Genomic DNA, 13,996 nt, shown 5'->3' on the forward strand with positions numbered 1-13,996 from the left:
TATATATATATATATATATATATATATATATATATATATATATATATATATATATATATGTGGAGATCCGTAACTCCGATAGGATTGAAACCTTTGCCAAGATTGTTTCCTGAAAACTAGCTTTATTGCGGCCAAAGAAGAGCAGCAACCTCCTTACGTGGGGCCCACGAGGGGGCCAGGCGCCCCCCTGCCTCGTGCCCCCCTCGGGCACCGTCTCGCGTTGATTCTTCTTCCCATATTCTCTAAATATTTCAAAAATATTCTCCGTCCATTTTTATTCCATTTAATATGGGGTTTTTGTGAAACATAAAACATGCAACAAACAGGAACTGGCACTGGGCACTGGATCAATATGTTAGTCCCAAAAATAGTATAAAAAGTTGCCAAAAAGTATATGAAAGTTGTATAATATTGGCATGGAACAATCAAAAATTATAGATACGACGGAGACGTATCAGGAGGGCGCGAGGTGGCTGGATTTGAGCACGGCGTCGACCTTGGCGTCGGCCAAAGCTCGGGTGTCGACGGAACCGATGATGCAACACGCGGGAGGGTCAGCAGTTAGCACCTACGGGTTCTACAAGAGCTCACAAAGCCAACGGGCATATGCACGGGACCATTTGGTCATCGGTGCCTCGTCGCTGGCGAGCTCGGGTGGCGGCGTGAGTCGGTTAACATGGAATCGACGGCTACTGCGCGAACTCAGCCATGGCTCTAGGGGAAAAAGACTCAGGTGCTCACAGTGAGGTCGATGAGCAGGTCAACTGGCTCGGGGGAGGCCAGACGGTGACGTGGCGTTGCCGGCGATCTCGGTGCAGAGGGGGCGGGGTCGAGCTCGATGCGAGGCTCCACTACTTTCGGCGATGCGTGGCTCGTCGAGGACGAAGAGGAGGTTGTAGCGGAGCTCCTGGACACAGCGACAAGGCTAGGGGTGGCCGAAGAGCGCGGTGGCAGCGAGCGGCGGCGACTACATGCTAGGGTGCGAGCAGAGGAGCGAGGGAGGGAGAGCCAGAGGAGAAGGAGAGCCCAAGGGAGAGAGAGAGGGAGAGCCGGACGGGTCTGGGGGGCATGTGGCGTCATCCAGACGCGTCGGGGAGGGGCAGGCAGGCAGGGAGGAGTGGGCCTCCTCGGCCGCGCGCGTGCAAGCACGCAGCTGCTCCTACTAGTAGGGGGTAGAAGACGGTTGTGCCCCTAGTGGGTTGGGCCGCCAGGTGGCCTGGCCAGGTGGGCTGCTGCTACAGGTAAGAAGCCCAAGTGAGTTTTCTGCTCTGTTTTAATATTTTTCTGTTTTCTTTTTATTCAGTTATTTTGCCACTGCTTGTAAATTCAAAATGAATTCAAACAATGCCAAAACACTCTGAATAATTTTATGGTGCTAGATGGACTTTTCCAACAACACATAAAACATTTCATAGTTATTTGAAAATATATCCCATATATTATGAATATAATTCCAAATTCAAATACAATAATGATTTAAATTCAGTGCCCAAAATATTCCTTACAAATGTTCATTATTTTTTGTTTGGTGCAAAAGCCTTGCCAAAATATCAAACAGTTAATAAGAACATTTTGAGTAACATTGAATGCAATTTTCTAGGGTTTTTTGCCCTTCTTGAATTAAATTTTGAGGCTTCCAAATTTCCTCAATTCAAGTTTCAAAAATTTAAACATGATGCAAGCAAGATGCAAATACTAGGCATTACTAGAACTAGGGATGTGACATCGGGGTTACCGGATCATAACACATAATAGGTGACTATTGACTTGCAAGATAGGATCAAGAACTCACATATATTCATGAAAACATAATAGGTTCAGATCTGAATTCATGGGTCTCGGGCCCTAGTGACAAGCATTAAGCATAACAAAGTCATAGCAACATCAATCTCAGAACATAGTGGATGCTAGGGATCAAACCCTAACAAAACTAACTCGATTACATGATAAATCTCATCCAATCCATCACCGTCCAGCAAGCCTATGATGGAATTACTCACGCACGCGGTGAGCATCATGAAATTGGTGGTGGAGAAAGGTTTATGATGACGACGGCGACAGATTCCCCTCTCCGGAGCCCCGAACGGACTCTAGATCAGCCCTCCCGAGAGAGATTAGGGCTTGGTGGCGGCTCCGTATAGTAAAACGCGATGAATCCTGCTCTCTGATTTTTTTATTCCCGAACGTGAATATATGGAGTTGGAGTTGAGGTCGGTGGAGCCTCAGGGGGCCCACGAGATAGGGGGGCGCGCCTCCCACCCTCGTGGACAAGGTGTGGGCCCCCTGGTCTTGATTCTTTCACCAGTATTTTTTATATATTCCAAAATTATTCTCTGTGAAGTTTTAGGTCATTCCGAGAACTTTTATTTCTGCACAAAAATAACACCATGGCAATTCTGCTGAAAACAGCGTCAGTCCGGGTTAGTTCCATTCAAATCATGCAAGTTATAGTCCAAAACAAGGGCAAAAGTGTTTGGAAAAATAGATACAATGGAGATGTATCAGGTCTATGCGTAGATGGTATATGCACGAGTAGAACAGAAAGAGTTGTTGGCGATAATAGTCATACTACTTACCAGCATGTCATACTTTGATTCGGCAGTATTCTTGGATGAAGCGGCCCAGACCGACATTACATGACCGCGTTCATGAAACTGGTTCTACCGCCGTGCTTCACACACAGGTGGCTAGTGGGTGTTTGTTTCTCCAACTTTAGTTGAATCGAGTGTGACTACGCCCGGTCCTTGTTGAAGGTTAAAACATCACACTTGACGAAAAATTGTGGTGGTTTTGATGCGTAGGTAAGAACGGTTCTTGCTAGAAGCCCGTAGCAGCCACGTAAATCTTGCAATAACAAAGTAGAGGATGTCTAACTTGTTTTTGCAGGGCTTGCTGTGATGTGATATGGTCAAGACGTGATGATATACAAATTGTTGTATGAGATGATCATGTTTTGTAATAGTTATCGGCAATTGGCAGGAGCCATATGCTTGTCGCTTTATTGTATGAAATGCAATCGCCATGTAATTGCTTTATTTTATCACTAAGCGGTAGCGATAGTCGTAGAAGTAATAGTTGGCGAGACGACAATGATGCTTCGATGGAGATCAAGGTGTCAAGCCGGTGACGATGGTGATCATGACGGTGCTTTGGAGATGGAGATCAAAGGCACAAGATGATGATGGCCATATCATATCACTTATTTGATTGCATGTGCTGTTTTTCTTTTATGCATCTTATTTTTCTTAGTACGGCGGTAGCATTTTAAGATTATCTCTCACTAAATTTCAAAGGTAAAAGTGTTCTCCCTGAGTATGCACTGTTGCTACAGTTCGTCGTGCCGAGACACCACGTGATGATCGGGTGTGATAAGCTCTATGTTCACATACAACGGGTGCAAGCTAGATTTGCACATGCAGAATACTCGGGTTAAACTTGACGAGCCTAGCATATGCAGATATGGCCTCGGAACACTGAGACCGAAAGGTCGAGCGTGAATCACATAGTAGATATGATCAACATAGTGATGTTCATTGAAAACTACTCCATCTCACGTGATGATCGGACATGGTTTAGTTGATATGGATCACGTGATCACTTAGATGATTAGAGGGATGTCTATCTAAGTGGGAGTTCTTAAGTAATATGGTTAATTGAACTTTAATTTATCATGAACTTAGTCCTGGTAGTATTTGCATAACTATGTTGTAGATCAATAGCTCGCGATGTATCTCCCCATTTATTTTTGATACGTTCCTAGAGAAAAACTATGTTGAAAGATGATAGTAGCAATGATGCGGACTGGGTCCATGATCTAAGGATTATCCTCATTGCTGCACAGAAGAATTATGTCCTTGATGCACCGCTAGATGACGGACCTATTGCATGAGCAGATACAGACGTTATGAACGTTTGGCAAGCTCGGTATGATAACTACTTGATAGTTTAGTGCGCCATGCTTTATGGCTTAGAACCGGGACTTCAAAAACATTTTGAACGCCACGGAGCATATAAGACGTTCCAAGAGCTGAAATTGGTATTTCAGACTCATGCCCGAGTCGAGAAGTATGAGACCTCTGACAAGTACTTTTCCTACAAGATGGAGGAGAATAGCTCAACCAGTGAGCATGTGCTCAGATTGTCTGAGTACTACAACCGCTTGAATCAAGTGGGAGTTAATCTTCCAGATAAAATAGTGATTGACAGAGTTCTCTAGTTACTATCACCAAGTTACTAGAACTTTGTGATGAACTATAATATGCAAGGGATGACAAAAACGATTCATGAGCTCTTCGTGATGCTGAAATCGACGAAGGTAGAAATCAAGAAAAGCTTCAAATGTTGATGGTTGACAAGACCACTAGTTTCAAGTAAAAGGGCAAGGGAAAGAAATGGAACTTTAAGAAGAATGGCAAGCAAGTTGCCACTCCCATGAAGAAGGCCAAAGCTAGACCCAAGCCTGAAACTGAGTACTTCTACTGTGAAGGAAATGGTCACTGAAAGCGGAGCTGCTCCAAATACTTGGCGGATAAGAAGGATGGAAAAGTGAACAAAAGTATATATGATATACATGTTATTGATGTGTACTTTACTAGTGTTCAAAGTAGCCCCTGGGTATTTGATACTGGTTCAGTTGCTATGATTGGTAACTCGAAACAGGAGTTACAAAACGAACAAAGACTAGTTGAGGGCAAGGTGGCGATGTGTGTTGGAAATGATTCCAAGGTTGATAAGATCACCATCGCACACTCCCTTTACCTTCGGGGATTAGTGTTGAACCAAAAATAAATGTTATTTGGTGTTTGCATTGAGCATAATGTGATTGGATCATGTTTACTGCAATACGGTTATTCATTTAAGTCAAAGAATAATTGTTGTTCTGTTTACATGAATAAAACCTTCTATGGTCATACACTTAACATAAATGGTTTATTGAATCTCGATCATAATGATACACATATTCATAATATTGATGCCAAAAGATGCAAAGTTGATAATGATAGTGCAACATATTTGTGGCACTGCCGTTTAGGTCATATTGGTGTAAAGCACATGAAGAAACTCCATGCTAATGGGCTTTTGGAATCACTTGATTATGAATCACTTGATGCTTGCGAACCATGCCTCATGGGCAAGATGACTAAGACTCTGTTCTCCGGAACAATGGAGCGAGCAATAGACTTGTTGGAAATAATACATACTGATGTATTTGGTCCGATGAGTGTTGAGGCTCGCGGCGGGTATCGTTATTTTCTAACCTTCACAGATGATTTGAGCAGATATGGGTATATCTACTTGATGAAACATAAGTCTGAAACATTTGAAAAGTTCAAAGAATTTCAGAGTGAAGTGGAAAATCATCTTAACAAGAAAATAAAGTTTCTACGATCTGATCGTGGAGGCAAATATTTGAGTTATGAGTTTGGTCTTCATTTGAAACAATGTGAAATAGTTTCGCAACTCACGCCACTTGGAACACCACAGTGTAATGGTGTGTCCGAACGTCATAACCGTAATTTATTAGATATGGTGCGATCTATGATCTCTTACCGATTTACCACTATCGTTTTGGGGTTATGCATTAGAGACAGCTGCATTCACGCTAAATAGGGCACCATCTAAATCCGTTGAGACGACACCATATGAACTATGGTTTAGCAAGAGACCTAAGCTGTCGTTTCTTAAAATTTGGGGTTGTGATGCTTACATGAAAAAGTTTTAACCTAATAAGCTCGAACCCGAATTGGAGAAATGTGTCTTCATAGGATACCCAAAGGAAACTGTTGGGTACACCTTCTATCACATGCGTTGCTAAGAATGGATCCACTACTATGGAAAACCCTAGTAGTAGCGCGGATTTAATGCCTACTAGTAGCGCGGGACACCGTGCTACTAGTAAGGCGCTACAGCTATTCCTTAGCAGTAGCGCGTGCGACACACGCTACTGCTAAGACATATAGCCGCAGTGTGTGTTCACTCCCGCTCTACTACTTATCGAGCTAGTAGTAGCGTGTTTACTCTCCATCGCTACTAGTATTCTTTTTTCATATTTTTTTTATTTTTAGTTTATTTATACGCCATTATAAATTTTTTGGTACAGTACCAATTATGAGGTTGTTATATCGTTATGTCCATACCAGTGTGTCAAATGAAGGTGGATTAGGTTCAAGTGGAGGCAACATGTGGTGCATGTCAAAAGTATACTACTAATCCAAACATGATCTAGTTTGGACTAGTAGTACTTTTGATGTGCACCACATGTTGCCTCCACTTGAATCTAATCCGCCAACACAAGCTATTTAATCATCATAGTCATAGTGTAGCACATCATCATCTTCAAACTCATTCCAGCTAGCTAATCACCACCAACACTAGCTGCGGTAGCTATCTAATCACCACCAACACTAGCTAAAAATAATCTTCATAGTCATTACCACCAACACTAGCTATTTAATCATCATAGTCATAGTGTAGCAAATCATCATCGTCAAACTCATTTCTCGCTAGCTAATCACTCCTGCTGCTCTCTCTCGGGTAAAATAGCATAAAACATGTGTAGCACTTCCGCTTCATCATGTTGGACATGCAGATGAACATGTCTCCTAATCGTGGGTTGCGCTTCTGATTGCTGCCCCCTAGTACTTCTCTGCGATCGTTCACAATTTTGCTCCAGTCTTTCACTATAAATCATTCCTCGCTAAGAAATCCTGAATGCACTAAAGTGCATTGTAGGATATCTTGGTCGTAAGCTAACCATTCTCATGCGATCTTTAGTCTTGATCCAATGAGGCACAACATTCATCGGGAGTCCCTGTTGAAGAACATCGTATAATAACATACTTAGCAATGAAGTTTAGCTTAAAAATAATGTATGCAAAAGATGCACTGATGACTAATAGTAAAAATCTTACCATCTTTCCTAAATAGATGTGACCATAGTTCAATACGATCACTATTGGTCGCACGTTTTGAGTACTAAGATTTTTATGTCCACGAAAATAATTTGCCTTGACAACATCAAGATCCTCAAGCCATGAAACATAATGACTTATCTCCTCGCAATTTAGTTCAGCCCCGGGACAGTGGACGGTCATGTCTACCAAGCGTCGGACATGTTTGCTAGAATGGAAATAAGCTATCAATAGAAATTAGCTCTCAACTTTTTTTGAATAAACAATATCGAAGACATAAATATGGTTGAGAAACTCACATAATGGTATGACTGGAGGCATCTGCACATCGACCCAGATGTTGATATTACCTTCAATATCATCTTCCGGACGAATATCAAAGGTGATAACCATATCAGGCTCAAATGCATAAGTCTTGCATAGTGCTTGCCAAGTTTTGCATTCAAAATAGGTGTAGTTGTTTGCGTTGTATAATTTTGCGTGGAAAGTATAACCATGCTCGGTCTTCAAGTAAACTCATTTAACCTCCATAGTAGTTTTCATAGGACTGAAACCTATCTTATCCAAGACAAAAACTCTTGCATGGCAGAGCATACGCTAGTAGAATAGTAAAAAAATTATAAGTTGAAGCAAATGAAGCAGATGTCATGCTTAATTACCAAAAAAGACTTGTCATTGTGACTTACTATATCCACTTCGAAGTTCTCGTCTAGCTTGATGCTGAAGCGCCTATCATCATCTAGGAAGATTCTGTCGCACAGGCCGCACTCGTCTTCGCAGTATTCGAAAATACCGAAATCCTTTTCTTCGTCAGACATTTCTATGTTCATAGTTGAAACATTAATTGAAAATCGATTTAAGGCAACTACCAGGATACTCAACACACATATCCGGGGCACTCGATATTTCCTACATATTCTGGCACAAGTCATGCCAAAATTCACGGAAAAATCCGGCATGACCTTTGCTAGAATAGGACATATCGAGCGCTTGAAATTTGCTGGAATGGAAATGAATCAACACTCCGGCAAAACATAGGCCACTCGGAGGTGTAACCTGCAAACATGACCGGCCACTTGGGCAAGCATATATCCTATTTGAGCAACACAAGATATACATTTCAAAATATCTTATAGGACTCATATTGACATGAGCATTCAATAAGAAAAACCAAATCGTAAAATAAATAAGTATTCAAATTAGCATGCATTCAATAAGAAAAAGTTAATCATCTCTTGCGTCCGTACATCGTTGAATATTATCACAAATACATCCCGAATAGTATCATACATATAACATCACTAATACAACTAAAACCCTAGCGAACGACGGGTATCGGCGCGGGCGGTGGACACCCAGAGAGAAGGAACCATCACAGGATATCATAGCTCCAGTGAGATCCCTGGAGAATCTGCCAGGTATTGGAGAACCTATGCTCCAACCCAAACAAGTAGCGACAAACGTGCATGTCCTCCTCGCTGACACGGTGACGTACCACCTCCGCAGGGTCCTCGAGCCTCTGGACCATCACCGGCCCACGCGACCGCCACCAAAGAAGGTTCGGGTCAATGACAGGCTGACTCCTCACCAAGCTGCGCCCCCCGGTAAGTAGCGCCTCCCAGTACCTGCACGGCGGAGCCCAGTCCCGGACATGGCCCATCTGGTCAAGCAGGTGTCCTCCGTCGAGTCGACGACGAGGATGCGGGATAGGCATCGTCAACGTCGATGCGGGAATAATTGCTTTAACTAAAAAAATAACAACAAATGTGACATGTTCAACTAGTTCTATTAATTCATGTAGTTCTTACTAAAAATAAACTTACTACAAATAAAAATAAACTAGTACCTAATTAGTACCTAGTTCTTACTGACTAATTAGTACCTAGGAACTACTGCCCTAATTACCATCTAATTTGATGAACCTAGGGGTGGAAAGTGGTAGCAGATAATCCGAAATATCCGATATTCGTATTTGATCGAATATTCCAATTATCCAACTTAAAAGTCAAATAAGTGGTCAAATTTTACTCATTTTATGATTAATCTATTTATCATTGACTTATTGTATGTCACAAGTTGAATACTTCATGTCACATAGCTATTGACTAATACACTTAAGCAATACGTCGCTATTATTCATATCCGTCCCGAATCAAGAAAACATCCGAGCCGCATCCGTATCCGATAACATCCGTATTCGCATTCGTATTTGTTTTGTAAATATGAAAACGGAAGTGGTAAGAGCACTATCCAATACGCATCCGATTCGTTTCCACCCCTAGATGAACCCTAACTAATTTGATGCAATTAAAATTTGAAGAACCCTAGGCAGAGGTAGGGGAGGGGGAGGAGCAGGCATGCTCACCTCGGGTGCCTGTGGCGAGGGAGGGGCAGGCGGCATCGAGGTCGGGGTCGGGGGCGGCGTCGAGGTCGGGGGCGGCGTCGAGGTCGGGGTCGGGGGCGGCGTCGAATCTGGGGGCGGGGGCGGCGTTGAGGGTGTGCGGAGAGCGAGAGGAGAGCGTGCGGCGGCCGACGGGTGATGGCGGCGGCGACAACGGATGAGTTGGTATTTGGGGGAAGTGACCGTGGGGAAGGACAAACCGTGCGGTTAAGTCAAAAGTAGCAGTAGCGCGTTCCAGGAAGTGCGCTACTGCTAAGTTAGCTATAGCGCGTTCCCGGGTATGCGCTACTGCTATTCCTTTATCTTTTTCCATTTATTTTTCTTTACATTTTTTTCCTTTCTCCTTTTTCTATTTCTTTCATTTTCATTTTTCTATTTGCTTTCCATTTAATTTTATTTCCTTTAGCAGTAGCGCCTTTCTGCGTAAACGCACTGCTACAAAGCAAGTAGCGGTAGCATTGTTCGCAGTAGATCGCTACTACTACGTGTAGCCTATCGGCTTAGGAGTGGAAATTTTAGTAGGAGCACTTTTATCTTCAGGCGCGCTACTGCTACCATTGTATCTGTAGCACTGTTTACGCCAACGCGCTTCTACTACTTAGCACTAGCATGCTTTTTTAACACACGCTACTGCTAAAGTTCTGTGTATAAGGTTTTCCCTAGTAGTGATCCTTTCTAGAGAAGAAGTTTCTCTCCAAAAAAGTGAGTGGGAGGAATGTAGAACTTGATGAGGTAATTGTACCTTCTCTCGAATTGGAAAGTAGTTCATCACATAAATCAGTTCCAGTGATTCCTACACCAATTAGTGAGGAAGCTAATGATGATGATCATGAAACTTCAGATCAAGTTACTACCGAACCTCGTAGGTCAACTAGAGTATGGTTCGCACCAGAGTGGTATGGTAATCCTTTCTGGAAGTCATGTTACTAGACCATGACAAACCTATGAACTATCAGGAAGCGATGATGAGCCCAGATTCCACGAAATGGCTTGAGGCCATGAAATCTGAGATATAATCCATGTATGAGAACAAAGTTTGGACTTTGGTGGACTTGCCCGATGACCGGCAAGCCATTGAGAATAAATGAATATTCAAGAGGAAGACGGACGCTGATAGTAGTGTTACTATATACAAAGCTCGAATTGTCGAATTTTTTTTCCGACAAGTTCAAGGTGTTGACTACGATGAGATTTTATCACTCGTAGCGATGCTTAAGTCTGTCCGAATCATGTTAGCAATTGCTACATTTTATGGAATCTAGCAAAGGGATGTCAAAACTGCATTCCTTAATGGATTTCTTAAAGAAGAGTTGTATATGATCCAACAAGAAGGTTTTGTCAATCCTAAAGGTGCTAACAAAGTGTGCAATCTCCAGCTATCCATCTATGGACTGATGCAAGCATCTCGGAGTTGGAATATACGCTTTGATGGGTTGATCAAAGCATATATAGTTTTATACAGACTTGTGGTGAAGCCTGTATTTACAAGAAAGTGAGTGGGAGCATTACAGAATTTCTGATAAGTATATGTGAATGACATATTGTTGATCGGAAATAATGTAGAATTTTCTGGAAATCATAAACGAGTGTTTGAAAGGAGTTTTTCAAAGAAAGACCTCAGTAAACCTTCTTACATATTGAGCATCAAGATCTATAGAGATAGATCAAGACGCTTGATAATTTTTTTCAATGAGTACATACCTTGACAAATTTTTGAAGTAGTTCAAAATGGAACAGTCAAAGAAGGAGTTCTTGCCTGTGTTGCAAGGTGTGAAGTTGAGTAAAGACTCAAAACCCGACCACGGAAGAAAATAGAAAGAGAATGAAAAGTCATTCCCTATGCCTTAGTCATAGGTTCTATAAAGTATGCTATGCTGTGTACCAGACCTATTGTGTATCTCACCATGAGTTTGGCAAGAGGGTACAATAATAATCCAGGAGTGGATCACGGAACAACGGTCAAAATTATCCTTAGTGGAATAAGGAAATGTTTCTCGGTTATGGAGGTGACAAAGAGTTCATCGTAAAGAGTTACGTTGATGCAAGCTTTGACACTGATCTGGATGACTCTAAGTCTTGATCTATATACATATTGAAAGTGGGAGAGATTAGCTAGAGTAGCTCCATGCAGAGCATCATAGACATAGAAAATTTGCAAAATACATACGCTCTGAACGTGGCAGACCCATTAACTTAACTTCTCTTACTAGCAAAACATGATCACTCTTTGGGTGTTAATCACATAGCGATGTGAAAAAGATTATTGACTCTAGTAAACCCTTTGGGTATTAGTCACATGGAGATGTGAACTAATCACATAAAGATGTGAACTATTGGTGTGGAATCACATGACGATGTGAACTAGATTATTGACTCTAGTCCAAGTGGGAGACTGAAGGAAATATGCCCTAGAGGCAATAATAAAGTTGTTATTTATATTTCCTTATATCATGATAAATGATTATTATTCATGCTAGAATTGTATTAACCTGAAACTTAGTACATGTGTGGATACACAGACAAACAGAGTGTCCCTAGTATTCCTCTACTTGACTAGCTCTTTAATCAAAGATGGTTAAGTTTCCTAGCCATAGACATATGTTGTCATTTGATGAACGAGATCACATCATTAGAGAATGATGTGATGGACAAGACCCATACGTTAGCTTAGCACTATGATTGTTTAGTTTATTGCTATTGCTTTCATCATGACTTATACATGTTACTATGACCATGAGATTATGAAACTCCCGAATACCGAAGGAACACTTAGTATGCTATCAAACGTCACAATGCAACTAGGTGATTATAAAGATGCTCTACAGGTGTCTCTGATGGTGTTTGTTGAGTTGGCATAGATCGAGATTAGGATTTGTCACTCCGATTATCGGAGAGGTATCTCTGGGCCCTCTTAGTAATGCTCATCACTATAGCCTTGCAAGCAATGTGACTAATGAGTTAGTTGCGGGATGATGCATTGCAGAACGAGTAAAGATACTTGCCGGTAATGAGACTGAACTAGGTATGATGATACCGACGATCGAATCTCGGGCAAGTAACATACCGATGACAAAGGGAACAACGTATGTTGTTATGCCGTTTGACCGATAAAGATCTTCGTAGAATATGTAGGAGCCAATATGAGCATCCAGGTTCCGCTATTTGTTATTGACTGGAGATGTGCCTCCGTCATGTCTACATAGTCCTCGAACCCGTAGGGTCCGCACGCTTAACGTTCGATGATGATTTTTATTATGAGTTTATGTGATTTGATGACCTAAGGTTCTTCGGAGTCCCGGATGAGATGATGGACATGATGAGGAGTCTCGAAATGGTCGAGACGTAAAGATCGATATATTGGAAGGCTATATTCGGACATCGGAAAGGTTCCGAGTGATTCGGGTATTTTTCGGAGTACCGGAGAGTTACGGGAATTCGCCGGGGGAAGTAGTGGGCCTTAATGGGCCATATGGAAAAGGAGAGAAGGGCCTCAAGGGGTGGCTTCGCCCCCCCCCCCCATGGGCTGGTCCGAATTGGACTAGGAGGGGGCGGCGCCCCCCTCCTTCCTTCTCCCTCCTCCTCCTTCCCTCCTTCTCTTACTAGGAATAGGAAAGAGGAGGGGAATCCTACTTGGACTGGGGAGTCCTAGTAGGATTCCCCACACCTGGAGCGCCCTCCTAGGGCCGGCCACCTTTTCCCTCCCCTCCTTTATATACGTGGCCAGGGGGCACCCCATAGATACACAAGTTGATCTTTTAGCCGTGTGATGTGCCCCCTCCACAGTTACACACCTCGGTAATATCGTCGTAGTGCTTAGGCAAAGTCCTGCGCGGTAACTTCATCATCACCGTCACCACGCCGTTGTGCTGACGAAACTCTCCCTTGGCCTCAGCTGGATCAAGAGTACGAGGGACGTCACCGAGCTGAACGTGTGCAGATCACGGAGGTGCCGTGCGTTCGGTACTTGATCAGTTGGATCACAAAGACGTTCGACTACATCAACCGCATTACTAAACGCTTCCGCTTTCGGTCTACGAGGGTACGTGGACACACTCTCCTCGCTCATTGATATGCTTCTCCTAAATAGATCTTGCGGGATCGTAGGAAATTTTTGAAATACTACGTTCCCTAACACCAGGGGACCCACAAGGCAGGGGGCGCGCCCCCACCGTTGTGGATGACTGGTGGGTCCCCTATGGTACTTTCTTCGCACAATATTTTTCATGTTTTCCAAAATCATTCTCCGCGAAGTTTCAGTACTTTTGAAATTGTGCAGAATAGGTCTCTAATATTTGCTCCTTTACCAGCACAGAATTCCAGCTGCCGGCCTTCTCCCTCTTTGAGTAAACCTTATAAAATAAAAGAGAATAGGCATAAGTATTGTACCATAATGTGTTATAATAGCCCATAATGCAATTAATGTCAATATAAAAGTATGATGCAAAATGACGTATCACCAAGCAATTTGGGTCGCTACCCCAGTCCTGAATGCCATGGAACAAAGAAGTAAAAGAGATAGATAGCGGTATGCGCGGATGACCTATGAAGAAAAACAGGAAAAACTGAAAAAGCAACATGAAGCCTATCAGCAAAACAAAACAATTAAAAATTCAACTCAGTTGCAAAATAAGTGGACACAGGGGAGAAAATATGTGCAAATATGGAGCTAGCACAAAAGACAAAA

Source organism: Triticum dicoccoides, chromosome 6A, assembly GCF_002162155.2.
Source record: "Triticum dicoccoides isolate Atlit2015 ecotype Zavitan chromosome 6A, WEW_v2.0, whole genome shotgun sequence".
NCBI lineage: Eukaryota > Viridiplantae > Streptophyta > Magnoliopsida > Poales > Poaceae > Triticum > Triticum dicoccoides.